Consider the following 27,729-nt stretch of genomic DNA (forward strand, 5'->3'; position numbering starts at 1 on the left):
CTCAAAAAAATAAATAAATAAATAAAATAAAATAAAAAATAAAATATTTATTCTTAACTATACTTTTATTTTCAAATAAAGAACACCACTTGTTTTGCTTTTAAAAATGCACTTGTTAACCATTAACATAGCCTCAATCTGATCTGATCTTGTATGAATACTAATCAGGTAGTGAAAACTTTAGAATGTATATGATCGTGACTACAAGTCAGCTGTGACAGCAATTCTGATTTAATCGTTCACATTTTCCTCTTCCCCTCCCTTCAGTGTCAAGCTATCTATATGTCTTACATTGACTACATCCATATAAACAATAAACAGAGGGCACAATATTTAGATGTGAAAAAAATATGATTTGCAAATGAACTTCATGTTGAAATACAATTTTTTGGCAATTTTTAAGCAACACTGCCAAATAGAGTAGTGAAAAGTCAATTATGTGTATTTTAGAATGTGATGCATCAGCATTTCTAGACCTAAAGTAGTAAATAAAGGATTTTTTTGAAAATAAAAAATTTAAGGTAACTTATAAAAATCAAAGTGGCATGTACTCATTCAAGAGTGTGAAAGGATGGAAAGTCATTAATATTTATTGAGCATCTACCATGTTCCAGGCTCTTAGCTGAGACTATTACGTTTAGCCTTTCCAATAACCTTGTAAAGTAAATTTTGTTATTTCTGCCCATACAGTGGAGAAAAGTAAAGCCTCAAGAAGTTAAAATATTTTCTCAAAGTCACATACCTGGTAAGTTACATTTGTTGTTGACATTCAAACCCAAGCCATCCCATTTCCAAGGCCTGTGCAGAAACTGTAGAAGGACATGGATCCTGCCAGACAGGCACCAGATAGGCTTGAAAAAAGAATTCCAGTTGCTGCTAATGCAGGAGCATGTCTTAAGCCCTGTTTGGGGAACCTGATATTACATATTCCCACTTACCTCATGGAACTATTATGATGTACGAGTAAGAAAATAGATAGGAAGTCACTTTGAAGGTTTATACTGGATGAGAGTGCAATTTCACTCCAGGTACTCACCCTGAGGATTCTAACAGCGCCTAGCTCAACACTGTCAGACTGCATCATCAACTATGATTTGATGGACATTACGGTGTGTCTTTGTGTAAGTGGTGGGAGGGGAGCGGGTAGGATTTGTTGACAACCGGCAAGAGTTGAAGTGATTTAACATGAAACAGATGGAATAAGGCAGGCTCTGCCTACCACTTTGTCAGCCAAACCAAGTACTCACTCTGCAAGCAGTCAGCGTTTAGCAGGTCCTGACACTTTTCGTGGCATTTCACTCCACACTCCAGACACTTCATGCCTTGCCTTGCAATGCCCCACAGGAGCCCTTCACACTCATAACAGTAGGTGGGCGTGGTAGCTGTCCAGACCTCAAAATTGTGTGGGGTGGTAGAAGACATAGGGTAGATCAATGCCTGCAAGGTCTTCTTGAAGACGTGCATTTTCTGTGAACATGAGAGAAGTTACCAGTGTACCGCCAAGTCAGTGGATTTGAATAGTTTCATAGTAAAACAAACCATTTTATCACTTTTCTCTGAAAATGCTATTTTGAGAGAGCCCCTTGATCATTGATTCAAGTCATGACAGGAAGCATAATAACTCTGCTAACTTATTCTTCTCTCAATGTTTTAGGGCCCGATTCAGTTATCTGTACACAAAGAACTCCCTGATCTTCCAGACTGGACTGGGCTCCAGTGTCTGCAGCTTCTTTCCCAGAAGCACACAGGTCTAATGACTTGAGGATGTCTAAGTCCCTGCTTTGCTATAAACCCCACACCTCTTTTACTTTCTACCCAGATGGTTATTTCCTGACTCCCTTGCCCTCCCTCATACTTCACCCCTCCTCAGCCCCAAGGAATGCTTCTGTAATTCAATCTGCAGGAAATTTGCTTTCAGCAGCTATCACCTGGGAAGGATCTTATCACCTAATTCGTAAGAAAGCATCAGTAGTAGATAAGGTCAAATGAGGCACTCTCCCATGGTGATTTATATTTTAAAAGGAAATAGTTTCTAATAGCACATGGAAGGACTCTCTAATGATAAGTGAGGTGAAAAAAATATATTGAACAAGTAGCTAGGAGATCTGAGTTCTCCTAGGCCCAACCACATGATATTTAGAAGGGGCTTCTATAAGCAGGAACTGTCTTCCATGTTTTCCTTCTTAGTGCCTAAACAGCTTATCACTGTCCCTGGAACATAGTAGAGGTACATTTCTTTTAATGAATAAACGTTCTGCCACTTATGAATCTTGCAATCTACAGAGAGATGTAAGGGCTCTAAGACTCACTCTCCTCCTCTGCTCTGCTTCAAATGATATTACTTTGAAGATCAAATTATATAATGATAACAGAAGTAGTCTATAGGCTTCAAAACACCAAATAAACACTTAGTATTGATGCTGGATTAAAAAAACAAAACAAAACAAAACAAAAAACACCACCAACAATAAACACAGGCCAATAGAAAAGAGAATTGGTTTGGTTAAATGGGTCCTTTTCTATGCTTCTCATATCCCACAAAGCAGGTGACTTCCTGAGAGAAAGACCAGCACTCTCAGAGGTTACATTTACAGATAATTTCACACAACTGCCTGATGCATAATGAATGGATATTTACATAAACCCTGTAGGAGTCTAGCTGATAAGTCATACTAGAAGCATTTATACTTTGCATTAATTATCCTCAAATCTCATTTCCGAGTATTTTCCCACAGTGTTGAAATGACTAACTTTCAATTCCACTGTATGGTAACAGCATATTTCCCTTTATTATTACATTACTCTCACTCCGTGTTTCCCCAGAATATGTTTGGTAATGGTACTGGGAGGTCCCCTACCAGGGAACGAAGCCTCAGTAAAAATGTTTCTAATTTTGAATGGTTAGCTCCATCCTTGCTATCAGATAAGGCACTGTTCAATCCAGAGCGCTTTATACTTCAAGTGAGTCTACAGAGCAGCAGTATGGTCAAATTCGGGCATCACTCAAGTGGAAGACCCTAATATTAGGGTTTATTCAGATAGAACAACTGGATCCATCACCTTTCAATAAAGAGTGTCTGAAACAAGTAAATCTCCTGGCTTCATTTCATAATGAATATGTCTTATAAAGAACTGTTAAGAGTTCTTTGAGAATTAGAAGCATGTATTATTCACCTTTGCCTCCTCTTTAATACCTAGCATAGTGAGTATCTTCACTATCATTAAAACAAATGAAATAATCCTTGGCATAACAGATTTTTCATTAGCTACCCACAGACAGAGTCTCCTGTTCTAATTGGGCTGAGGGGCTGTGTGTGTTTGTGTGTGTAATGTAGCATTTGTGTTCTAGAAGAAAAATTAGGAAGGGAATTAATTTATATACTTGCAGTTGCATCAGGCAACTCATTTGTTTTAATGGGAATAAAACAATAAAAATAGAATAATAAAATATTCTAATTACATGGAATACTGAGTGGGACTAAAACAGAGTCTGCTAATGAACACAAGAAAGTAAGTAACGTACCTTACATAAATATGGAAAGTGGAGTTGGGAATAAGGTTGTTTTTGAACATGAACTTATTCACATATTTCAAGATTAAGTAAATGATTAATATATATGATCTAATTCCCTACGTCCACTTTGCTTTTACTGAAGTCGAGTGATACATAGTCAGTACTCTAAGTCCATAGGTTATAGTAGGAGTAATAAAAAGAAATAACCCTGCTAAAAAATTAAACACACTGGAGGAAAACAAGTAAAAGTTCTGAATAAACAGCTGAGCAGATTTCATTAAAATGTTTTGTTTGGTTTGGCTAAGGAGCCATAATTCATTTCTTGCAAAGGGAGAGTGAAGCTAATTTCTGAAAATAAGAAACATGAAACATTTACTAGACAGCCCATTGAAAAGCAATTGAATGGGGCACTGAAATAAATGCCAATATTTAAAAGTTATTAAAGTTAGAGAAAAACATTAAACATTAGACAACCTACCAGAGGGTATATATCCCTTCTAATAAGGGCTCATCACTTTAGGGAATGACGAGTCCTTTTCATTCTTGACTTTCGGGGGTATGGGCATGTATTTATCAAAGCTGAAAATTACTCTAAAATAAATGCCATACGAAAACATTCTTTTTTCAGCAAAGTATATTCTGAGTTGATAGTTTAGGAACATGAAATAGGTAGGAAAATCATATGAAAATCATCTCATAATAGAGGATTCTGGTATTTCAGGGTGATAATGCATCTTGGAGAAAGCTGTTTTCTCGGCAGCAAAGTCAGGCAAGATGAAATAAGATTATAAGAAGGAAAAGTGTGGGTTTTTGTGTGGAATAAGGTGAAAAGAGCAAGAAGCACTAAATAAAAGCAGGGGAGAGGAAAGCAAGGGGAAACCCCCAAATTTGCCATTGATGGAAGCAAATGAAGTCTGTAGTTTGCCATTAGGAATCAGATTGAAGGGATGAAAAACCATTAAACAAACAAACAAAAAGTAACACTTAGGGCAGGCAGATTAATAATCAGCTATAGATAAGAGCTGAAGGATGGAACTGAGTATGTTATCAAGAGAGGGTATCCGGCCTAGGTAAACAACTTGGAATCAGACATATGGAGGTCCCTAGAACAAGTAAAAACCTAGTTACTAGAATTAGGACCCAAGGACAGTGGGATATGGCAAAATGAGTGACTTGCTGCTAATCTATTTAATTTTTTAAATTTCCAAATTCTATTTTAAGTACAGGGGTACATGTGCAGGATGTGCAGGTTATATAAGTAAACATGTGCCATGGTGGTTTGCTGCACAGATCATCCCACCACCCAGGTATTAAGCCCAGGATCCATTAGCTATTCTCCCTGCTGCTCTCCCTCCTCCCACCCACACCCTCCGACAGGCGGCAATGCGTGTTGTTCCACTCTGTGTCCATGTGTTCTCATCAGCTCGTAATCTATTTTAAATGTTTCTAAACTTTACAAATCTTCTACAACTTTTCAAATCTTCTACAACAAAAATGTATGCTTCTAAAAAATATGTATTTTAAGATTATAATAAAGTGTATGCTCATTGTAAAAATAATTTATAAAACAGAAAGGCACTAATATAAATAATAAAATATTCAATTTAGCCTTTTAAAGTTAGGCATTATTTGATACATATCCTTCCCGTATTCTTTTTTATGTATAGACAGGATGTAATACTCTTGCAATTAGAAAAAAAAAAAAAAAAAAAAATTATTTTCAACTTGCTTAAGTGATTCCAACAAAGAAGGCAATTTTTTTCTGCTGTGTATAGACATCTTGTTAACCTGTAGAAATGAGTGAGGAATGTTTTCACATTCTGATAAGCCTTTGTAGGCAAATACAACATATAGACTATACCCTAGACAAATATTTTGTTAGAACTTTCTTCTCCAACAAATAAATTTAAAGTAAGGAGCACTAATATATCACTTTTGGAACAATTAGGACACTGGAAGGAAATGAATTGCCTTTTCTATTCATCACTACCTGAGGAAACTAAAATGAGCCTGAGATATAAAGGAATCAGGCTTCCTGCCAAGAGCAGTGACTGTTGTTTTCAGACCATCAATATTCTAATCTACCAACTGTTAATAATTATAACAGGAACAAAGCTTGTCTGCCTCAATTTGCCACACTATTTCTCTCCTTTTTCCTTTCTGTGTTAACCAGTGACTAACCTATGAAGTTCTATTTTCCTCCTCATCCTTTGGAGGAAATAATCCTCCTCATGAGATTATGTAAGCCACACCTTTCCTATACCCCCCAAATGTCCCATTTTGATACTTTCAAGACAAAATATGCTTCTTGTTTTGAGGCATTTTCATGTAGTTGATGTATGCTTTTAGAAAAAATATGTTTGCTCTTCTGTAAAGTACAAACGTTATTGTTTCTGGACAAAAGCATCAGAATTTTTTGCAGAGCAAACATTAGGTACAATACGATCTTTTTGAAATTTGTTATAAACACGAAGATGGAGCAATGCTAGGATAAAATCCTGGGTATAAAAACAGACATAATTTCAGTGCTGATTTGCTCATCTAAGTAATCATCCTATAAGATTGATTGACTGTAGAAGCTAAAATTATTCAGATAATTTTTTTGTAGCAGAAAGTACGAACAAAGACTAAAGGTTATATTCTTGTCTATGTGAGAATGCAAGTAGTTTTCTTTCACATCTATTGCTTTATAACAGACATAAATCAACATCGTCCTAAGAAACTTATGGGGTGAGTCCAAATAAAAAGGGCAGAACAAGGCTAACATAGATGATTCCTTAATTCAAGGAGACCACAATATAGCATAAGTGCTTTGTGATGACACAGAACATCATCTGAAAACAAAACACGATAGATTTTTATGTACTATAAATGTTCTTTTTTCCCAATTCAAACTTTCAATAAAAATGTATACAAGGGATGTGGGTGGTATGAGATAATTAATTTGATAAATACATGAAACTAAAAATAATATGGATTTCTCCACTGGGGGAAACTTTAGCCATTTTAATGTGGGAAGTCTAATATGTACTACTTGGGGTGGAGACTGCATTCTTATGAGTCTAAAACTGGCATAAGACAAGGATGCCCTTTCTTACCACTCCGATTCAACATAGTATTGGAAGTTCTGGCCAGGGCAATTGGGCAAGAGAAAGAAAGAAAGTATATTCAAATAGGAAGAGAGGAAGTCAAAGTATTTTTGCAGAGGACATCATCCTATATCTAGAAAATTCCATTGTCTCAGTCCAAAAGCTCAAGCTTATCAGCAACTTCAGCAAAGTCTGAGGATACAAAATCAGCGTGCAAAAATGACTAGCATCTCTATACACCAACAACAGGCAGGCAGAGAGTCAAGTTATGAACAAATTCCCATTCACAATTGCTACAAAAAGAATAAAATACCTAGTGATACACTAATAAAAGAAGTAAAAGACCTCTTCAAGGAGAACTACAAACTACTGCTCAAGGAAATTAGAAGGAAACAAACAAATCGAAAAACATTACACACTCATGGATAGGAAGAATCAATATTGTGAAAATGGCCATACTGCCCAAAGTAATTTATAGATTCAATGCTACTCCGATTAAACTATCATGAACATTTTCCACAGAATTAGAAGAAACTATTTTAAAATTTGTACAGGACCAAAAAGAGCCTGAATAGTCAAGACAATCCTAAGTAAAAATAACAAAGTTATAGGCATCACCCTACCCACCTTCGAACTATACTACAAGGATACAGTAGTCAAAACAGCATGGTACTGGTATAAGAACAGACACATAGACCAATGAAATGGAATAGAGAAATAAGAAACAAGGCCATGCACCTTCAACCATCTGACAAAACCTGACAAAAACAGGCAATGAGGAAAGGATTCCCTATTTAATAAGTGGTGCTAGAGAAGTGGCTAGCCATATGCAGAAAACTGAAACTGGACCATTTGCTTATATCATATACAAAAATTAACTCAAGATGGATTAAAGACTTAAATATAAAGCCTCAAAACTATAAAAACTCTAGAAGAAAATCTAGGCAGTACCATTCAGGACATAGTGATAGGCAAAGATTTCATCACGAAAACGCCAAAAGTAATCGTAACAAAAGCAGAAATTGACAAATGGGATATAATTTAAGTAAATAGCTTCTCTGCAGCAAAAGAAACTAACATAAGAGCAAACATACAATCTATAGAATGGAGAACATTTTTGCAATCTATCTGTCTGACAAAGGTCTAATATCCAAGATCTATAAGGAACTTAAACAAATTTACAAGAAAAAAAAACCTCATTAAAAAGTGGGCAAGGGAGTTGAACATAAATTTCTCAAAAGAAGACACTCATGCAGTCAGAAAAACATGAAAAGAAGCTCAGCATCACTGATCATTAGAGAAATGCAAATTAAAACCACAATTAGATGCTTTCTCATGCCAGTCAGAATGGCAATTATTAAAAAGTCAAGAAACAACAGATGCTGGCATGGCTGAAGAGGAAAAGGAATGCTTTTACACTGTTGGTGGGAATTAAATTAGTTCAATCATTGTAGAAGACAGATTCCTCAAAGATCTAGAGGCAGAAATACCACTTGACGCAGCAATCCCATTACTGGGTATATACCCAAAGGAATGTAAACCATTCTGTTGTAAAGATACATGCATGCATATGTTCATTGCAGCACTATTCACAAAAGCAAAGACATGGAATCAACCCAAATGTCCATCAGTGATAGACTGGATAAAGAAAATGTGCTACATATACACCATGAAATACTATACAGCCATAAAAAGGAATGAGATCATGCCCTTTGTAGGGACATGGATGGAGCTGGAAACCATCATTCTCCGCAAACTAATGCAGGAACAGAAAACCAGGCCCCACATGTTCTCACTTACTAGTGGGAGCTGAAGGATGAGAACACATGGACATGTGGCGGGGAATGATACACAATGGGGTCTGTCAGGAGTGTGAGTGGGAGGAGGGAGAGTATCAAGAACAATAGCTAATAGATGCTGGGCTTAATACCAAGGTGATGGGTCGATCTGTGCAGCAAATCACCATGGCACACCTGTGTAATAAGCACATCCTGCACATGTATCCCAGCACATCATGCACATGTATCCCAGAATTTAAAATAAAAGTTGAAGGAAAAAAAAGAGAAGAATGTTTAGGATTTTATAAAACAAAGGTGAGGCAGGGGCTGACCATTCCTATAAATAGATCCCATGTTACTGTCCTTTTATGTAAACAAGCAAAGTCAGTCAGGGAACCATGGGAAATTGTGTGGTAAAAAATAGTTAATAACGAAATTAACTTTTAGTATGCACTTATGCCTCAAAAATGGATACATGGTTAGATTATTATTATTATTATTATTTTATTTTCTCCACTTATGTTGTAAATATTACTTTGTGTATATGAGATAGTTAATAAGAACCATTAAAATCAATAACTTTATGTTCAACTCTATAACTTAGAAAAGTAGTTTTGGGGTGAATACAAAGAATTAAAAAAAACTAAAAATGGCAAGAGCATAAATAAATGAAATAAAAAACAAGGAGATAATATGGAGTCAACAAAGCAAAGTCAGAGAAATTTCCTGCAGTTTTGAGTTTACAAAAGAGAGAGAAAATACAAATAAATAATAATAGGATAAAATGGCACACATTTTTATATAAATTATGATATAATTATATAAACAATTTGATGATATTAAATTCAAAAATTTAGAAAAACAAGACAACTTACTGAAAAAAGTATAAATTGTCTAGCCTAACTCAAGAATGAATGCTTAAGGAACGTAATCACTATATTAAATAAGTTGCTTCGATAGTCAAAAAATTACTCTCAAAATAACTACCATATCCAGGTGGTTTTGGAGGACAAGGTTTGCCAGTCCTTCAAGATAAAGAACTTATTTCATAGAAAACATCCTAGAGAAGGAAAAAAAAGAAATCTCCCCTGCTTATCTTATTAAGCTAGTTTAATATTGATGCCAAAATTATTCAAGGACACAGAAAAACACAGCCATTTTTACCTTATGATGCAAAGTAGATGCAAAAATATGATACAATTAGTAAACATATAAGAAAATCGAGGACATGAAAATTTCCATAACTTGCCCCAGACCCCACAGCAGGTAAATTGTGGAGCTAGACCAACATTGGATCTCAAGCCAAAGTCCACGCTTATGAAGAATAACGGAACCAATAGCAATACTTGTAGACAAGAAATAATTTTTATTTTGGTGTCATTATTGCTGGCTTCCATGTCAGTACTTCCTGGAAAGGAAATTGACCCTCAGGTGCAAAGAGGGCAGGGAGGCATTAGACTCAGCACGTATTCTGCAGACCCGATCACAAGTTCCTGCCCTACTACGCTGATGGCCACCTGCCATGCCAGCCACTGTATAAAGAGAAAAGGAGGAATGGGAAGGGTTTGACTAAACAAAGGGCTTTCTACATAAGCTATTTCTTTTAATTCTCACAAACTGTGAGGTAACTTTTATTACTTTCATTTTATTGATGAAGCAAAGTCGTCTCAGGAAGGTGCAGAATATTGAGAAGAAACAAGTAGTCAAAGCTAGTGAGAGGTGGAGTCGAGATTCTAATTCAGGCCCCTTTCACTTCAGAACTTACCCAGGTGGCCTGAAAGGGTTCCTTTTCCTGTGTAGGGGTCTGAAGTACCTGGGTGTGCTGTAAACCCACAGCTCTGGTTGAACTTGAAGTCACAGAGAGGTGTTCTGAGCAGCTTTCTCCTTCCATTTTATCTTTCTAGTGTCAGGCTAGAAATAGGGCTCAGGTTTGATCTCCTGATGACCTCTCATCTAGTTCTTGCCAGTCCCTTTCACTAAGTCTGAATCCTAGACAAATTTTCCCTTACTGAGAATGGACACTTCCTAGAAGCCTGCCAGCCTCAACACGCCCTTCAACCCAGACAGAACCAACAGGGCTCTAGGATCCCTCCTATGCTTGGTGATTTTCATTCCTCCCTCTACCTGGTTTCCCATAAACCTCATCTGAGACTATCTTGGTTTAAATGCTCTTGCCTACTAGAAGCTTCCATGTGACTTATAGCAACAGAGGATACAAAATTAAGTATCTCAGTCCTCCTCCCACTGTATAGTAAGCCTCATGAAAGTAGAGATTTTTGGCTGAGTTCTTGCCTACTTTATTTCCAGTCTGAAACAACCCCTGACACATAGCAGATAGTCGATGAGCATGTATTGAATTACCGAATGAATCTTTGATTGCCCCACTGTCAGGTTCACACCTAAGAAATTATCAGTCTGTGAAACTAGCACAGAGATGGATAGTGGAGTGCCAGGAAGACTACTGCTATGGTATTTAGATACTAGATTCATTGGTCCTTCCTATGTTACTAAGCTAGATGGAAATTTTCAGAAATCATAATCCTTAACAGCTTATTGAGCTGAGATTCTTGATCAGTCCTAATAGCGCCTTGTGGGTAAGGTGGAGTTGGTGATGGATGGAGGCACTGGCGATGCTTCACCCATGGCCAGCAGAGTGTTAGTGGGTGGTAAAAACACCAACACAGAGCTTTTTACTGAGGTCTTCTGAAACTAAAGGAGTAAAGGTGATATTATTAAGTTGTTGAAAAGCAGATCAATAGCTGATTTAACCTTAAATTGAGGATATGTTCCCTGTTCAGGACTCAGAAAATACAGTAGCATTCCACATTCCGCTAATTTCTATGCTTTCCTGTTAACTTGTGAAAGGAATTAGTTCAAATACTAATGTCAAAAGAAATAGTACAAATCAAATACCATGTTTTAAAACATAGGAAAGGAGCACTGTAGGAGTTTATCAATAAAATTCTTCAGTGTGTATTATTTACTCAAAAAAAAAGACTAGATGCTTTGAGATTCAGCAAGCAATATGCAGCTTTCTCTACACCAGAGGATGTCTGCTTTGTCTTATGCCTAAACTATACTCAAAATATTACATGGCAACATAAACCTAATGGATAAGAATAAGGAAGTGGGGGCCATGGTGGCTCACATCTGTAATCCCAGCACTTTGGGAAGTGGAAGAATTGCTTGAGCCCAGGAGTTTGAGACCAACCTGGGCAACATAGCAAGACCCTGTCTCTAAAAACTAAAATGAAAAATATTAGCTGAGTGTGGTGGCATATGCCTGTAGCCTCAACTACCCAGAAGGCAGAGGCCAGAGGATCATGTGAGCTCTGGAGGTTGAGACTGCAGTGAGCTATGACCATACCACTGCACTCCAGCTGGGATGACAGAGCCAGACTCTGTCTGCAAAAAATAAACAAAAAGAGTGAGGAGAAAGAAAGAATAATAATCTGAGAATGCAGTTACATTTTTTCTCCTGTGGCACAATAGAAAATGCATCATCAACTTGTAGCCTCCAGATAGTCAAATGAATACGCTTTGTTTTACTGATACATACTGGGTAGGGGAACTTGCTAATGGAAAAACCCAGGAAAGACTGACATTTGGATGAAAGATGACAATGAGAGAAAGAAGAAGGAAGGGAATGAGAAATATAGACATAAAAATGGTGTTTAACTGTTAAGTTATAAAAAATCAAAATGAGTAATATAATATTTTTGGCAGAATTTTATTCTATAAGAATGACAAAGTTACTAAAATTGGGGAGGTAGGATATATCAGTTTCCAAGTGTAGGGAGGGACACAGATAAATTGTCTCAAGTAAACCCCCAGCAGAGTGTGCAAGACACATTTACCAGAACAGAACATGCCAGGCACAAAACACAAGGATTTTTTTTTTTTTAAATCCCTTTGGCCCAAACTACACCTGAAGCCAATTAAATCAGAGTGGCTGAGAATGAGACCCCAGCACTGTATGTTTTAAAGCTCCCTCAAGTGTTTTAGTGAGCCAGATTTAAGAATCCCTGACTTAAATAATTACAGCCTATTTGTATCTTCTAGTCAGCATGATTCTTTCATTCAATCAGAATTTACAAACATCTACCTCATGTCAGACAGTGTGCTAAGCCATAGTGGTAGAAACATTTAACAAGAACAACAAACAAGTTATAGTGCTACCCTCAAGGATATCAGAGTCTAAAAGGAAAGGTGTATGCAAAATAATCAAAATAATTGTAATAAAAGTAATAAAACAGAAGCTCATATGTATTGTTTACTATGTTTACTAATTGTTAAGCTATGCTGAATGTTAAGCATATATCTACTTCTTTAATCCTCTCAGTTTCCTTGCCACCTCACTTTGTAGATGAGAGAACTTAGGCTTGAATAAGTAACATAACTTGTGGGAGATAATAATTCTCATTAAGTGGCACAGATGGGACTCATACCAAGCTGACTTCACTTGTAATCATATGACAATATGGAGGTCATGATTAAATGCTATTAAAGGGCCGGGTGTGGTGGCTCACGCCTGTAATCCCAGCACTTTGGGAGGCCAAGGCAGGCAGATCACAAGGTCAAGAGATGGAGATCATCCTGGCCAACATGGTGAAATCCCATCTCTACTAAAAATACAAAAATTAGCTGGTGGCATGCACCTGTAGTCCCAGCTACTAGGGAGGCTGAGGCAGGAGAATCATTTTAACCCAGCAGGCAGAGGTAGCAGTGAGCCAAGATGGGCCACTGCACTCCAGCCTGGCACCAGAGCGAGACTCTGTCTCAAAAAAAAAAAAAAAAAAAAAAACTATAAAAGCCCCGAGGAGGAAACTAATCATTCAGCTGGAAGGGAGGAAGATATTTGGGGAAAACCTCATAAAAGAGGCAAAACTTAAACTATGTAAAAAATCAGTAGGACTTTTCCACAGGGAGAATGACAGGGAAGCTATGTTAGAATTGAACAGCATTTGTCAAGATAGGAAGGTTCATGCGTATTTGAGGAGAAGAAAATGATTGGCTGATGCCCTGAGGAAGTTTGTTTGGAGTCAGGCTTTCCTCATGTTCCAGTTATTTCTGGAACATTGGACTAAACATCACAGATGAGTAGCTCAAGCAGAACAGTTTCTCCCTTGTGGTTATGAGGAATATCTAGTTAGTAATGGACACTGTACTTACCAGTTCCTCATTATTTAGGGATGTCCTAATCACCATAGCCAGGGAAAGTCCAGATTTCCTGGCGGCCAGGGTCTAAAACAAACAGAATGATGACTTATTAATACATAGTGAGGTTGACATGCATATACTGCTCAGCAGAAGGTGAAAATGCAAGAATATCGGCTATCACTGTTCATATTTTAGTTAGTAAGGACCTGCCATTTTGATAATCAGTCGATTCACCCAGAATATGGACTCATACAATATTAAAACTGGAAAGGTCCCACAGCTCATCAACCTTGCCCCTACATTTTATAGATGATGAAACTGAGGCCCAGAAAGGCAAGACGACCAGCCTCAAGATGACCAGCCCCCTCAAGCACCTCAGACTAGCAAGAGGCTTCTCAAACTTTCTTATTCCCCAAGGTGGTTGTGATACATTCATTCAGAATACATAACCGTTGGTAGAGAGCCAGCCTGACTTTGGTGATGGCCCTTAATCATAATTAGTATTAGATGGTTCTTGAGCTGTTCACAGTTCCCTAGAATATTCTTCCATATCTTTTCAAGATATATTTTCTAAGTGCCCATTTAATTTGCTGAGAATTGTTATATCCAGATTCTTTTTCTTTTTTTCACTTGATGCTGGTAACTTGGGTGATCTTAAATAAGAGTCAAGTCCCTTTAGTTTCCTCACCACATAAAATAGAACCATAACCACCACTACCTACTCCTGCCCAAAATATATGAATTACAAGAAACTCAGCAGTGCTATAGTGAACGTTGGAAATCAGAAGTTCCATATGGGAATATTAAAACTGCTATCCCATTAGGAGCAAAGGGACATCATTGTGGAATAATGCATTCTTGATCACCCAAGACTCAACTGGTTATATACGTATCTCCTCAGGGTTGCAAAGTCATTAACTCAAATAAAATTCAGCCTACACCCGAGTAAGAATGTCACTCTCCACTCATCTCCACATTTACCTTGAAGAATTACCTCCAAGCGTTTACCCAAGAAAATCTTTCATCTCTGAAAAACATATTCCCTAAAACTACATTTGTATCCTATTTTGGTCTGTGTTTGCACCTGTTGTATACATAATTTTCTCTTTCAGAAATGAACTGGCTGTTAAATTCTTGTAGAACAAACTTCTTATTCTTGTATGTCTGTCTTTTCATTTCTCCATCTTGCCCTCTTTTACCCCATGAGTAAGTGCAATGTATGTTTGAGAAGACTGCAAAATATTAATTAAATAAATAGAAAAGCACTTACCATGGCCTGAAGATTCCAGAAGTGAGAGGAAACAAAGTGTAAATAGTTAGACACATGAAAGGTAGGAAAAGAGTATAACAACGTTAAATTCGCCTAACACTTTGCAATTATTTCCACACAGTAAGGACAGAAATCTGAGTTAAATGTACTGACATGTTATACTTTCCAGTATAAGACCTTTTCAGTCAGGATCATATTTTAAAACTAAAGTGGTGGCCTTCAGATGAAGGCTTTCTTAGCAAAATTTAAAATTACTGATATAAAAAAATACATAATTGTTGCTGAAAAAAATTTACTTTTTTATGGGGGAAATACGTCTTTCATATCACATATAATATTAAAAATAGGCATAGGCATATAAAATGTGAAGACATTTTGGATGACAGAAGAGACACTTTTTCATGATTTTTTTTGTTTGTTTGTTTTACAATCTAATACAGGCCATGGTCAATTCTTTGCATTTATCAAGGTGGCGGCAGCATATTTCAATATAGGAAACAGATTTATTCAGAGTCATGATCAGAAGTAATAATGATGTTAATGACTTGCAAACCATGGTTTTCTTTTCCTTTTTATTTTTATTTTTGAGATGGAGTCTCACTCTGTCACCCAGGCTGGAGTGCACTGGCGCGATCTCGGCTCACTGCAAGCTCCACCTCCTGGGTTCATGCCATTCTCCTGCCTCAGCCTCCCGAGTAGCTGAGACTACAGGTGCCCACCACCATGCCCGGCTAATTTTTTGTATTTTTAGTGGAGACGGGGTTTCACCGTGTTAGCCAGGATGGTCTTGATCTCCTGACCTCGTGATCCACCCACCTTGGCCTCCCAAAGTGAACCATGATTTTCTTTAAATAAAAGAGCTTATTAATTTAGCTAGAATTGACTTTAATATAATAAAATAAAGAATTGATTAATGTTATCTGCTTGCTTTATAAAGTATTCAGGTTCACTGTGTTAAGGCGAAGAAGTTTAAATAAAGCCTCAAGCGTTGTGAATTAAACTTCTGGTCATTCATAACACTAAACACATCAAAGCCTATTCGCTTGCTTGGCATGCTGTGTGATTTCTTTTTGCTCCAATTATAGGGTCATATTAACTTAATTGTAATTTCCACTTATATCAAAAGCTATCAAAAGGTTTGAGTTATTTCCTGCAAGTAATAGATTTTAAAGAAATAATAATAAATATAACAGCAGGTAGCATCTGGCGTCATATACTTTTATTCCATGAAATATTTACAGACTAGACAGTGAATGAGAAGGATATTACATTTTAGCCAAGAAAAAAAAATCACACATGCAATCAAAGAGAAGTAAACAGTTGTAACTTACCACATCTCGGACGATAGGCAAAGTCTTTTTTCTTCGGAGATCTGGCATGCTGTCAATACCGTAAAGTCCACCTCCTGCCCTGAAAGAGAAAATGAAACCAATAATTTCAATGGATAAAATGATGTATTGTAAGAAAAACATCCACTGTTCATGGTATAAAGTCTGTGAAAAAGATGACAGGGATACCATAGTTTTCAAGTAATTCACAAAGCTGCAAAGATACAAGCCTCTAGGACTTTGTTGAGTGAGGAAAAAAGACTGTAGCTACCACAATGGCTGACCACTCATCTTCTTGGATAGTTGAAATTTTAAGATACACATGACCTGGATGGACACACTATTTTCTGTTAGTATCACAGCGACAAGAATCCAAATGTAAGATCTGTGGAACTTCTTACCTCCAGGAGAAAACAGAACCATACCATTTTTGGTGCAAGTTTGGTCTGGTTGTGGTGCTAAATAAATTACCTTCATTATAAAAATACCAGTCATTGTGTGCTTCTGCTTCACAAATTAAACTCCAGAAAAATGTCTCAAAGAGTCATGGACATATTTAAGATATTAGCAATTACCCTTATACCACAAGTTCTGCTGATCTGAATTCATCCTACAGGTAAATGCACAGAATTAAAATAAGTAGTTGTAGAGGGATGTTTATTGCATCTTTTAAATAATAGCAATAAAAGTTAGGTTATTTACATGTTCATCATTGATTAAATGAATCAATGGGAAGAATAATTAAAGTGAAATAGGTAAACATATGTGTGTATACATAATACTTATAAGATGTTAAGAGAAAAAGCAAGTTTGCATATTAGTAAGTTTAGTATACTCACACACACACATATATATACTTACTAATATATATACTTACTAATATATATATGTGTGTGTGTTTGTGTGTTTATGAATGAACAGAAAATATCTAGAATAATAATCACAAAATCCATAACTGTAGTTACCTCTGTGGAGTGAGATTTGGTGAGAGAAAGAGAAAACTCACTGTTACAAACTCCGTAATGTTCAGTTTTTAATAAGCATGTATTATTTTGCAATTAAAATTATTTTCTAAGAGGCATGAATCTGTGTTTCTCTAGAATGAGTTTGATACAATGAATTTGACTTTTTATTGTGTTAAATCCAGTCATTTAATATAACCAACAAGATGCTAATATTACTGATGATAGCTTCTCCTTTGCTTACTTGAACTACAAAGCCCCTTGCTGACCTCTTGCCCATGCTCAGCTTATTCACCATGAGCAACATAGTTCATGCCCTTGGGCTATAAGTAGGCGTCTCTGTCATTGCAACAGGCTACAAAGGCTAATGATAGATTAATAGCATTTTATAGTCCAGTTTTCCACCAGCAGAGACATGGCCTCTCTGTTCTTCCTGCTTAGCTTAATATAAGGAAACTTAGTCTTATTGGATTTTTCTTAGTAGTCATGATCCTAACTCCAGCACTCTTCAGGTATCTGCTACTACTAACATCGTAGTCTTGAACAAGTCACTAAATGTGTCATCAAATTCATGTCAATAGAAAAAAAAAACTAAGTAGTAATAAAGATAAAATGAATTAATAAATGCATAGTAATAATGCCACAACATATGCTTGGAAGTGAGGATCAAATGCAGTAAGTGTGAAACATTAAAACCTTTGCAAATGTGTAAGAAAGATGTCAAGGATGAACAAATTATTTTCAGAGTTGTGCACTTCAACTAAATGTCCCCCTTCATTTTGATCATAAAGAAATAGAATACATGTGGAGCAGAGGTCAAGAAAGATGAAAGAAAAGAGAGAAGAAAAGAACAGAAGAGAATGTGTTCAGGGAGAAAGGTGACATTTAAAAGACTCTTTTCTCCACTAATTCTATGATAAAGTAGCTAATATGATTTCCCCCATTGCCCAGGATAATGACAATTGGCACTCTCTAGGTGAAGGGCTGTGATAGTCACAGAGTCAAAGTTTGAGAATGTACATCACAAGAAAGAATCATTGGTGACATACTCTTTTGAGTGTCAAGAAACTGCAGAGTAGAAAAGGGAAAAGAATGATAAACTTTTTTTTCTTAAGCCCCACCTTGAGAATACACAGCACTACTCCATCAATAACTTCTTGCTTCTCTCCTGTCATCTTTCCGTATTCCTTCCCACCCCCTGCCAAGTCATACTTGAGCCTTCCACATTCAAAACATCAAATATATGGAAAAAGGCTAAGTGAATGGGTACCTAGAAGGATTCTTCCAGTTTCATGTGCTCCAGTATTAGGCTGTCATTCCAAGTAGTTTCTACTTTCCCTCCTCTGTGAACAGTATCAATAATGAACTAAAACATGCATGAATAAATATTTTCTCACTACAGTACCTATTAATCATGTTAACTATAAACCTTCAAGTATTTTGAAATGTTTTGACTTCTAAATAATGCAACTTTCACAGCTATGTAAAGAAACACATTCAATTCAGATGATGGTTGAGAAAGTGATTTATAAACTGCAAAGTGTTATATAAATGAGTTGTATATTTTATCAGTAATCATTATTTCTTTTAGGTTTCCTTTCCATGGAATGTAATTCAAATTTTCAAAGTACACCCAAAAATTTTGAACCAACCTTATTTACCCACAAATTTGGGAATCAGTTATAAGCATGTGCATTATTGGGCCTGACACTTCACTCCTATGCTTGTCTCATCAGAGCAGAGATATCCAAGGACCTAGGACAAATATGAGCACTGCAGTATAACAAGCCCAAGTGAGCAGACATGTATCCAAAATTCATCTCTGCCTCTTTTGAGTTTGCCACTGAATTTCACTGAACTTACATTTTATAATTTGGAAAACTGCAAGACAATACAAACACTTTCTTAACCTTCACAGCCTAGAAACATAGCCTTCTCAGGTTATGTTTCCTTATACTTTTATATTTTCACCATTACTACAAGAACCCTTGATAAGCCTATCCATCAAGTAATATAAAATTTTATTGTAAACCATGACTTTGAAAAAAGTCTACCTTACTGACCTCACCTCATGAATGGAGAAGCACTTGATATATATATGGATAAGGTCTACATAAATGCAAACTATTTTTGTAACATTTATTGGGAGACTTCTTGCCAGGAGCGATCTTGGAGAGATTAAGTAACAAAAACTAGTAAAGAGTGGAAATATTCATATATAAATAAATCATTGACTTTCTAGGCAAGATATTAAGTTCATGCGCAGTAGTTAAAATCCAGAAGAAACTGTCTAGGCTTGATGAAGAAGAAGTCAGATGAAGTTATCAGAACAGACCATAGCAGACAAGTAACTCTAAAGTTAAAGTCTGATAAGAAGAGAAGCTGTTTCATTTCAGCCCTTTCTGATATAGTTTATTGTTTTAAGATGTCATGCACTGTAGACAGAAAACTCACTAAGGATAACTAATATTTTTGGTGCTTATTAGGTGACAGATACAATGCTAATATTTGTACCCAACATTTACAGAGTGCTTATTATTCTAAGCACTTTACTTATGTTAACTCATTGTATGTTTAAAAAATCATATGAGGTATAGGTACAATTATTTATCTCATTTTACAATAAGAAAATGAAGACATAGAATCCTTCAAAATCATACCCAAGGTCACTATTTAGATCTGAAATGGCAGTGCCCAGATTTGAGCACACAGTTTATGACTTACCGTGCTCCACTGCTTATCTGATTGGGATATCCTATATCTCTAAAACTCATATGAACTGAGGTCTACAATTAATATTATTTTATATTTAATGAAACTAATATATTGCAGAGATTGATTTCCACTGCAGGATCCTTTTACCTCAAACTTAATGTTCTTAATAATCAATAAGTATTTTGTTAAGAAATAAGACACATGGACCAGTTTGGCCATCATTTGGATATTTTTTCAATGTATTTCAGGAAAGTGTTATCTTCAGATCACAACCCTGTTTCATTGCACAAAATAGCTCTAGTCTTCCTCAAATAACCCCTCTCCAACTATTCAAGTGTTCTCCTTAGGCAAACAGACATATTCGACTATAGGCATTACAGATGCGATAAAAAACTGAAGCCATCGATGGAAATATTTGGAAAGTCAATGATCACATTAAATTAACAAAATGGACATTATTTTAAAGTCTAAATCAAGCATGCTCAAATTCAATATCAGCTCTATTACAAAGTTTTTATTAATATTTTAATGAACATATAACTATACATATTTATGGGGTACAATGTCATGTTTTGATATAGGTATGCAGTGTGGGCTGATTAAATCAAGTTAATTCACACACTTATCACCTCACTTATTTTTTGTAGTGAGACCTTTAAAATACACACTCTTAGCCAACATAGTTTAAATATTTTCAGTGGTTTTCTTTTGTTTCTCAGTTCTTTCCACAATATTTAAATGAGTCTACTGAATTTAATAAAATCTGAGATGTACAGTATATTGCTCTATGCCGTGACTCAGGTTCAGTGAATTGTCTTGTTATAAAATAAATGCAATATAGAGTATACAAATTACATATGTTCTGTCATTTTAAGACACTTCATTTTTAGATAAAGAAAATAAAAGCTGATTTTACTGATTAAGGAGAGATTATTTTCGCTCAAACTCGATTAATAATATATTGAATGTATATGGATTGCAAAAGAAATTTGAGAAGACACCAGGAAAATATCACGTGAAAACTATCAAGCAGGATATAAAAAAATACACAATACCGCTAGTTATTAGTGAAATGCAAATTTAAATCACAATGAAATATCATCTCACAAGTGATACAAGGGTTATCATGAAAATAATAAAAGGTAACAAGTGTTGGTGATGAAATGGAGAAAAAGGGACCTTTGCACATTGTTGGTGGAAATGTAAATTAATACAGCCATTGTGGAAACAAGGTGTAGATTCCTCAAATAACTTAAAAACAGAACTGCCATGTAATTCGTTACTCCTACCAATGGGTGTATATTCAAATAAAATGAAATCAATATGTTGAAAAAATATCTTCACTCCTACATTTGTTGCCACATTATTCACAATATAGCCAGGATATGAAATCAACCTAAGTGTCTATCAGTGGATTAATGGACAAAGAAAATGTGGGCCAGGCGTGGTGGCTCAAGCCTGTAATCCCAGCACTTTGGGAGGCCGAGACGGGCGGATCACGAGGTCAGGAGATCGAGACCATCCTGGCTAACACGGTGAAACCTCGTCTCTACTAAAATAATACAAAAAACTAGCCGGGCGAGGTGGCGGGCGCCTGTAGTCCCAGCTACTCGGGAGGCTGAGGCAGGTGAATGGCGTGAACCCGGTAGGCGGAGCTTGCAGTGAGCTGAGATCCAGCCACTGCACTCCAGCCTGGGCGGCAGAGCGAGACTCCGTCTCAAAACAAAAAAAAAGAAAAAGAAAAAGAAAATGTGGTATATATACACAACAGAATACCTGTCAGTCTTAAAACAAATAAAATCCTGCCATTTGTGACAGTGGATGAACCTGAAGGACATGATGTTAAGTGAAATAAGCCATCCATAGAAACACAAATACCACATGATCTCAATCACATGTGCAACCTAAAAATGTTGATTTCAGAACTAGGGAATAGAGTGGTAGTTACAAGAGGTGGATGGCAGGGAAGGGGAGGTTCGGGACATATTGGTCAAACGATGCAGAAAATTTACACAGAAGTTTAAGAGATCTATTGTAAATAGGGGGAATATAGTTCATAACAATAGACTGTATTCTGGAAAAATGTTAAGAGAGTGGATGTTAAGTGTACTCACCCCATAAATATAACTATCTGAGATAACATATGCGTTCATCAGCTAGATTTTGCCATTTCACAATGTAAATATACTTCAAAACATAAGGTTGTACATGATAAATATGTACAATTATTCCAATCATTTAAAAATAATAATAAACAAATGGTAAGGTGATTTAAAAAAAAAAGACTCAGCTTTCAAGGAAGTGGAGCAACATGGCTGAATAGAAGCCTCCAGCAATCACCTTCTCCACAGGAACACCAAATTGAACAAACATCCACACAAAAAAGCACCTTCATCAGAACGAAAAATCAGGTGAGCAATCATAATATTTGGTTTTAACTTATATCACTAAAAGAGGCTCTGGAGAGCATCAGAATGAAAGTGTATAATTACTGATGCCACCCCTCACTGATCCCTTGGCAGTGACCACATGGCATGGAGAGAGAATCTGAGTGCTTGAGGGAGGGAGAGTGCAGTAATTGTGCAACTTTGCATTGGAACATTGGAACTCAATGCTGTCCTGTCACAGCAGAAAGCAACAACAGGCAGAACTCAGCCAGGGCCCACAGAAGGAGCATTTACACCAGCCCGAGCAAGTGGGGACTAGTCCCTCCCAGCTGTTGGATCCTGAGTTCTGGCAAGCCTCGCCACTAAAGGCTACAGTGCTCCTGGGTCCTAAATAAATTTGAAAGGCAGTCTAGGCACAAGAACTGAAAATCCTGACGCTGTGCTATGCTTAGAGCCAGTGGACTTGGGCAAATGACCTAGATTTGCCCATGTAGGGTGGCTAAGGGAGAGTTTGTACCACCTATTTCCCCAACCCCAGGTAGCACAGCTCACAGGTCTGGAATAGACACTTTCCCTCTGCTTGAGGAGAGGAGAGGGAAGAGTAAGAGGACTTTGTCTTGCAAGCTGGAACCCAGCACAGCCATAGTAGGATAAGGAATCAGAATTCTGAGACTCCCATTCCAGGCCATGGCTCTTAAACAACAGTTCTAGGCACACCTTAGGCCAGAAGAGAACCTGCTGCCTTGAAGGAAAGAATCCAGTCTTGGCAGGATTCATTACCTGCTGACTAAAATACCCTAGGTCCCTGAATAATCAGGAGCTGTAGCCAGGTAGTACTCGCCATGGGCATTGGTTGAGACTCAGAGACATGCTGGCATTGGTGTAACGCAGCATATTCCCAGGTGTGACGGCAATGGGGAGAGATCCATCCTGCTTGAGAAACAGAGAGGAAAGAGTGAAAGAGATTTTGTCTTGCAGCTTAGGTACCAGCTTGGCCACAGTGGGGTACAGGACCCAGAGTTCTTGGGGTCTCTGATTCCATGCCTTGGCTTTTGGACAGCATTTCTGGACCTTCCCTGGACCAGATGGGAGCACATTGCTTTGAAAAAAGAACTCCAGGCTTGGCAGCATTCACCGCAAGCTGACGAAAGGGTCCTTGGGCCTTGAATGGACATTGTAGCCAGGCAGTACTTAACTATGGGCCTGGGGCAGTAGTGACCACGGGGAGAGACATGTCTTCTTGTGGAAAGGGGATGGAAAGTGAGTAGGACTTTGTCGCATGGTTGAGATGCCAGCTCAGCTGCAGGAGAATAGAGCACCAGGTAGATTCCTAGTTTCTGACTTCAAGCCCTGGCTCCTGGATGGCATCTCTGGACCCACTAGTGATGAGAGGGAACTCACTATCCTGAAGGGAAGGACTCGAGCCTGGCTGGTCTTACCACTTGCTTATTGTGGAGCCTCAGGGCCTCAAGCGAACGTAGGTGGTAGCCAGTCAGTGGTTGACAGGCCTTGGGCAAGCCCCAGTAATATACCGGCTTCAAGACTGATCCAGTGGATTACCAGTGGTGGTCTGGGCACAGCTGTACTCACCTAGCTGTGGTGCTGGACCTGGGCATCCCTGAGCTCTTGGGGGCCCGGGAAGCCCCTTTGTCCCCACAGGCTTGGAAGTGCCTGGTCTCACTCCCTGGCCTCTACCCACTCCCCGTGCCTGGAAAAAGCAACACACGTTCTCACTCTGGGCCACTTTTGGAACAAAGCTGAAGCCAAGCCTGGAATGTTACTGTGACTTGGCTGCTGTGTGTGTGCTCAGGGAAGTCCTGACACACCAATCCCCCTTCCCCCTCAGTCTCCCTCTGAAGAGTTAGGCACCAAAGAGCTCAGGGAGGGAGGGGGTGCCGAAGGTGGTTCAGCATGGGCTGGCAGGCGCCCCTTGGCACAAGCAGCCTGGGTGCCATGAATGTCATGTTGATGGCAGCAGGCAGGCTCCAGGGTGGAAAGGTGTGGGTCTGTGGTGAAACTCCACCTTCAAGCGAGGGATGGCTTGAAGCCTGGGGACTGGGCTGCCAGTTGCAGGTGGAATCCACAGTCAGCACTTATGGTGCTTTTTCCAGGCCCACTCTTGGCCACCCATGGACCAATCAGCACACACTTCCTCCCTTCTGAGCCCATAAAAACCCTGAACTCAGTCAAACTTAAACAGAAATCAAAACGATCTGCCTGAGGAAAGAAGCTGCCCACTTTGGGTTTCCTGAAAACCATTCTGCCACTCCATGAAGCTCCTCTCTGCTCATTCTCCAGCTGTTTGTGTGCCTCATTCTTCCTGGACAAAGGACAAGAATTCAGGACCCACTGAATGGTGGGACTAAAAGAGTTGTAACATAAACAGGGCTGAAACATGCCCCCTACCCTTCCCTGCTTGTCACGTTGTGGGTAATGAGAAGGAGAAGAGCTGCCGTCCTCCAGGATCCCAGACCTAGGGACTCCTTGAGCCAGGAGTCTGACACACTTTTAGGAGTTCTGCAGTTTCTGATGTCTCCAAGTTTCCAGGTACCACCATGATCCCCCTGTCCAGACATAGGTGTCTACTGTACAAGTCACATGTAGTACATCTGGTCCTGCTGCAGCATCTCACAGAGCCAACATGTGTGCTGGTGCCTGGATCTGCCTGCCCTGCCTCAGCAGCCAGCCTCAGCTTGATTGTACACAGTGGCTGGACCCAAGGCTTGCTCTCCAACACACCCCTTGCCACTCTGCACCTGGCTTGTCCTTGGCTGGTGTAGGATCTGGGCCAGTGGCATAAGCCAAGCACAGTTAGTTGGGGCAAGTGGATGGAACAAGGTAAGTGGTCATAAGCAACACTCAAGCAGGTGCTGGTGACCAGAGGTTTCCAGCTAGCAAAGTGACACTCCAAGGATCCTGTGACACTGCAAATCAATAAAAGCCCAGGACCAGATGGATTTACAGCTGAATTCTACCAGAGGTACAGAAAGGAGGTGGTACCATTTCTCTGAAACTACTCCAAGCAATTGAAAAGGATGGACTCATCCCTATCTCATTTTATGTGGCCAGTGTCATCCTGTTACCAGAACCTAGAAGAGATATGACAAAAAAATGAAAACTTCAGGTCAATATCTCTGATGAACATTGATGTAAAAATCCTCAATAAAATGCTGGCACTGAATCCAGCAGCACATCAAAAAACTTATCCATGACAAACAACTTGGTTTCATCCTGAGATGCAAAGTTGGTTTAACATACACAAATCAATAAATGTAATTTACCACATAAACAGAACTAAAAACAAAAACCACATGATTATCTCAACAGATGCAAAAGGCCTTCAATAAAATTCAACATCCCTTCATGTTAAAAACTCTCAATAAACTAGGTATTGAAGGAACATAACTCAAAATAAGAGTCATTTATGACAAATCCACAGCCAAAGTTATACTGAATGGGCAAAAGCTGGAAGCACTCACTTTGAAAACTGGCACAAGACAAGGATGCCCTCTCTCATCACTCCTATTCAACGTAGTAATAGAAGTTCTAGCCAGGGCAATCAGGCAAGAGAAAGAAATAAAGGTATTCAAATGGGAAGACAAGAAATCAAATTGTCTTTGTTGGCAGATGACATAATCCCATATCTAAAAAATCCATTGTGTCAGCCCAAAAGCTTCTTAAATTGATAAGCAACTTCAGCAGATTCTCAGGATGCAAAATCAATGTCCAAAAATCACAAGCATTCCTTTCCACCAATGACAGACAAGCAGAGAGCCAATTCATGTATGAACTCACATTCACATTTGTTACAAAGAGAATACAATACCTAGGAATACAGCTAACAAGGAGTAAAGGGCCTCTTCAAGGAGAACTACAAAACACCACTCAAGGAAGTCAGAGAGGACACAAACAAATGGACCAACATTCCATGCTCATGGATAGAAAGAATGAATATTGTGAAAATGGGCATACTGCCCAAAGTAATTTATATATTCAATTCTATTTTCATTAAACTATCTTTCACATTCTTCACAGAATTTAGCAAAAGCCATTTAAAAATTTATATGGAACCAAAAAAGAACCCAAATAGCCAAGACAATCCTAAGCAAAAAGAACAAAGCTGGAGGCATCGTGCTAGCCAACTTCAAACTATAATACAAGGCTATAGTAACTAAAACAGCATGGTACTAGTTAAAAAAATATGTCACATAGAGAACTCAGAAAAAGGACTGCACATATACAACCATCTAATCTTCAATAAACCTGACAAAAACAAGCAATAAGGAAAGAATTTCTTATTTAAAAAATGGTGCTGGGATAACTGGATAGCCATAGGCAGAAAATTAAAACTGGACCCCTTCCTTCCTTCCTTACACATGATAAAAAAATTAACTCAAAGTGGATTAAGGACTTAAATGTAAAACCCCAAACTATAAAAATCCTAGAAGAAAATCTAGGCAATACCATTTAGGACATAGGCACAGGGAAAGATTGCATGACAAAAACGCAAAAGCAATTGCAACAAAACCAAAAATTTACAAATAGAATCCAATTAAACTAAAGAGTTTTTACAGGCAAAAGAAACTATCATCAGAGTGAACAGACAACCCACAGAATGGGAGAAAATTTTTGCAATCTATCCATCTGACAAAGGTCTAATATCTAAGGTCTACAAGGAACTTAAACAAATTTACAAGAAAAAAACAAACAAAACAAAGCAAAAAAGTTGTGGAGAAAAGGAATGCTTTTACACTGTTGGTGGGAATGTAAATTAGTTCAACATTGTGGAAGACAGTATGGTGATTCCTCAAAGATCTAGAGGCAGAAACATCATTTGACCCAGCAATCCTATTATTGAGTATATACCCAAAGGAATATAAATCATTCTGTTATAAAGATACATACACTCATATGTTCATTGCAGCACTATTCACAATAGCAAAGACATGGAATAAACTCAAATGCCAATCAATGATAGACTGGATAAAGAAAATGAGGTACATGTACACCATAGAATATTATGCAGCTATAAAAAGAAATGAGATAATGTCCTTTTCAGGGATATGGATGGAGTTGGAAGCCGTTATCCTTAGCAAACTAAGGCTGAAACAGAAAACCAAATACCACATGTTCTCACTTACAAGTTGAAGCTTAACAATGAGAACACATGGACACAGTGAGGGGAACAACACACTGGGACCTGTTGTGGGAGGGCTTGGGGGAGGGAGAGCATCATGAAAAATAGCTGTGCTTAATATCTAGGTCATGGGTTTTTCTGTGCAGCAGACCATCATGGCTCACGTTTACCTATGCAACAAACCTGCACATCCTACACATGTACTCTAGAACTTAAATTTTTTTTTAATTCCAGCACATTAAAAACAAAAAAGATCAGAGCAGAAATATATAAAAGTTAAACAAGTAATACAAAAGATCAGTGAAAAAAACCTGTTCTATTGAAAAGATAAACAAAACTTACAACCCTTTAGCCAGACTAAATAAGGGCGGGGGGGGGGGGGGGGGGGG

The 27,729-nt window shown here is 37.9% G+C and overlaps 1 pseudogene across 1 annotated transcript in view; it reads right to left on the bottom strand.

Annotated features, from left to right (window-relative positions):
- LOC108523086 (protein unc-13 homolog C-like) overlaps positions 1–27,729 on the bottom strand; it is a 261,211-nt pseudogene that overhangs the window by 156,198 nt on the left and 77,284 nt on the right. The window contains exons 3-6 of the transcript XR_001883691.1: positions 16,143–16,221; positions 14,812–14,817; positions 13,554–13,625; positions 1,248–1,467 (exon numbers count right to left, since the gene is read on the bottom strand). The product of XR_001883691.1 is annotated as a protein unc-13 homolog C-like (transcript). The remainder of the gene's footprint in view (positions 1–1,247; positions 1,468–13,553; positions 13,626–14,811; positions 14,818–16,142; positions 16,222–27,729) is intronic.

The sequence above is a fragment of the Rhinopithecus bieti genome, unplaced genomic scaffold, assembly GCF_001698545.2.
Source record: "Rhinopithecus bieti isolate Rb0 unplaced genomic scaffold, ASM169854v2 scaffold_70516, whole genome shotgun sequence".
Classification (NCBI taxonomy): Eukaryota; Metazoa; Chordata; class Mammalia; order Primates; family Cercopithecidae; genus Rhinopithecus; species Rhinopithecus bieti.